Source organism: Cydia fagiglandana, chromosome 18 (genome assembly GCF_963556715.1).
Source record: "Cydia fagiglandana chromosome 18, ilCydFagi1.1, whole genome shotgun sequence".
In the NCBI taxonomy this organism is placed as follows: Eukaryota; Metazoa; Arthropoda; class Insecta; order Lepidoptera; family Tortricidae; genus Cydia; species Cydia fagiglandana.
In genome coordinates this window covers 13432822-13436394 of record NC_085949.1, presented here as the reverse complement: position 1 = coordinate 13436394, position 3573 = coordinate 13432822, and the positions used below count along the sequence as shown (strand labels likewise).

Below are 3573 nucleotides of genomic sequence, written 5' to 3'. Positions count from 1 at the left end.
TATATCTCACCAAACGTCAGCAACAAGGAAAACTTGTAACAAACTCTTAATAGAAAACGAGACAGCATCTCATAATGAATTCCTTTAGAAACAAACCAAAAGGAGTTCAGTGCGGTTGCGAAAAGAAACGTAATTAATAGTTTTAGTTGGTAGGCAAAGTATTATGAAGTTTGCAAACTCTATTAAAGAAATAGGAAGCCAATTCTGTTTATACAATTCGATATGTCCAGTAGCTTATTTTGATACGACCTTTTCGCGAGCATTAATCAAAGTTTGTTTTTATACGTCTCTCTTTGACAACTCTGCAAAAAATGTTTTAAAAGTATCTTACAGACGTAGACCACAGGCTTGGCGTTTGTTGAAGTGTGATGTGGATAATTTATCCAAGTTCTATAATAGGTAACTACTGTCGGTCAATGGAATGTACGACAGTTCTGTTGGTCAACACTTATTGCAATATCTATGCGTCAAGTAAGATTTTTCTTAGGATACCTCCTCTTAACGTTAAATGGGAATATTTTTTTTTTGTTCAACCCTATAGTGTGGGTTGTGGTCAATAGCTTTTACAAAATGAATGTAAGTATTGATAAAGTAAACATTAAAAAAAAGTGTCTAATCTGTCACCTCGCTTACACTTATTGATACGCGTAAAAATTTTTTGTATGATACAGGTTCGTCTGCTGCAGGCGAATCGTCTGATCGTAAGCAATTATCGTCGCCCATGGAACACTAAATGGGTTACAAGTTGTAACACGGCTGTTTTGAAAGGGGGTAAAATAAATGAATGGAAAGCTCCGGCTTGTCAAAAATAAAAACAGCCATGTTAACAAAATAAAATTAAATAAAATAAACTAAATGGAAACCTTGCTGTAGGGAAGCTAGGAGGAGAAACAATTAAACAAATTTAAATCTAACAAACTTTATTAACCTAAAGTTATAGTGTAAAAGCTCAGTGGTATAGCTGGGTCGCTTCACAGGTTCATGTCATAAGGTTTACACCAATTAATTAATTACTAAAGACTAAATTTCGAAATACCTAAGTTTTATGCACCAGAACTTTCAAAACTTTAAATTAAAATAACTATTGCTCTAAATCACATTTTAAATTTGTAGCCGAGCGCAGACGCAATTTAAAAATTAAAGATGCATCAGACCGACCTCAAAAACTGCTACCGGACCTGGAGCGGCGGGGAGTGACCTCGCCTATCCCCGGGAAGCTGACTGCTAACCTGGTTGGAGCCGGCCAGTGCAGATGACGTGGGACAGATCCCACAGCATCATTTTAAAACTTCAAATTCGAAACATCTTGAAACTTCTATAAACATCAAAAGCTTCTAGAAACATCTAGAAACATCCCGGCTCCTGCAAAGCGAGAAATGGATACATTAGCCGACGCCTTAATGGCCGCTAAAGAAAATATGAAACAATTGGAAATTTAGCTCACCGCACTGGAAGTTGTTAGGACTTCTCGCGGAGCACTCCCAACCCTCGAGCAGGAGTCAACTCTGTAAAGAACCAAAACCTGGTTAAGAAAAAACCCACAATGTTTCGCGCCATTGTGGAATTGATCACAACTAAATTCCATTTATACTTACTCAGTGGAACACACCGAAGGACTCGAACTGCTTCCACCATTTTGACCACCATGTGGAATGTGTGGTCTTATCACAAAATAGGGCTCATGCGAGCGTGCGTCCCCGGAGGGGTCCACACATCAAAAGTGCATGTCACCTCAGAATGACCTCCTCATATCTTGAGAACAAAAGGCCAAAAACAAAAGTAGGGTGCCAATCCCTGAAGACACAAATCCTTCGAAAATTCTGAACTGATTTATCTAGAGAACTCTTTCTTGAGCCTAAGAAATATATTTTATCATTAAATCTAATAATGTTTCATTTCAGAGCCACTTTGTAAGTCTGTAATCTCTATGTTTTGTTTTACATCAATATTATTTTCTATCTATAAAAATCATACCTAAATCATACAAAGTTTTCCTGGAGTGACAACATAAATATCTCAAGTTTTAATTATTTTTACTCATATGACAACCCCGACAACAGATAAGCATCAAAAGGTGCATCTGAATGCAACAGATTATGCAAAGAAGTGCAATCAATCGAGTTAGTTTGGGATATTGTTAAAATCGTTGAAATAAGAAAAGGAATTCAACCCAAAAATATTAATTTAAAATCTAAGAAAATGTCTACGTTACAATACCCCCCTCCCCGATTTTAAGGTTCAACGTAGGTGAACCGCTCGCTGTCCTCAGCGACTTTCATCCTAAAACAAAATTTAAAACAAAGTGAAGGCAAGAAAACTAACCTATTCAAACTGATCTAGAAAACCTAGAATCTAAACAAAAAGTCTGACGCAACTTCGAGATTCAAAACATACCAAAAATGCTCTAACGAACCCCCAAAAAATCTAAAAGTAACATCATACTAACGTTAAACAATTTAAAATAACTGCTGTTCTGACCGAACAAAAAAAAATCTAAATAATAATCTCGAACCCACGTCAGTACCACGGAAGGTGAAAAAAAAACTATGCGGCCAACTGCGCTGCACATAGAAAAAAAACCTCAGTCTATCCTTCCAACCCGTAAACAAACCGTTGGCCTTCTCAGCACAACGCGATAAAAGCTTGTTGTGCTGAGAAAGCCAAAAACCAACCGCCAGGACCGATGTTCAGCATTTCTCAAAAAAAACTCAGCTAGACCGGGCGAAATTGAGACCTATAGTCCCCTAACTATAAGCCTTGAACGAAAACCTTTGTTGTAACCCTACCGGTTGAGGACACTAAGGCCTGTCCCAACCCTTCAGGCAGACAACAATCATCAAATCAAATCAAACCTAAAAAAATTCAAAACGGCCCTTTGAGTTGGTGAGGTACACCTGTCCACCCCAACTCTCCGGAATCAAAACCAAACCAAAAAAATAGCCAAACCAAAAAAAAAAATAACCAAATAAATACCTAAACAAAACGAGGTATATAGCAGGTGAGTGGTTTGTCGTCCTTGGCGGCACGACGACTGGTACAAGACGAGGGGTCGTGCGTCCAAGGATAACTCCCCTAAACTCTAAAACCATACTAAATCGAAAAAATTTCAACCATTTGGCTAAGTTGCATTGCGGTAGCAGGCATGAAAAAGGTGGCGGAGACACCGAGTGCCGTTCCAATGCCTTCAAAAATGGCTCATTGGATCGTCAACACGATAAACAAAAGGTACCAAACCAAAAGGGGTACCGCGGTCGATATGTCCAAAAAAGCAAGAACCCAATTTAAAACAGCCCCTCAAAAATGGTAACTGCTGGGTATGAACCCCATACCGACCAAATGCGTAGCCACAAATACGCAAAATTGCACAAAACCGTGCTCGAGTGTGGTAAGCACTCGAAACCTACTACCGAAATCCAAACCTTTGGCTATGTTAAGGACTCGCTCTGACCTTAAAAGTGAGCAAGTTGTTTCGCCCCATTTATACATCACGCACTTTACCATACCGTTCATATCTCATCTGTCGCCCCTACCATACTTCACGCATTACAAATCCCGTTCTTCCATCCCCGCAAC

At 38.9% G+C, this 3573-nt stretch overlaps 1 long non-coding RNA gene across 1 annotated transcript; it reads right to left on the bottom strand.

Moving 5' to 3' along the window:
* Nucleotides 1–903: 903 nt before the first annotated feature.
* Nucleotides 904–1779, bottom strand: LOC134673065 (uncharacterized). Its single transcript, XR_010099408.1, has 2 exons — nucleotides 1596–1779; nucleotides 904–1505 (listed from the first exon to the last, which is right to left on the bottom strand). It is a non-coding gene; the product is annotated as an uncharacterized LOC134673065 (long non-coding RNA).
* Between the last annotated feature and the right edge of the window lie 1794 nt (nucleotides 1780–3573).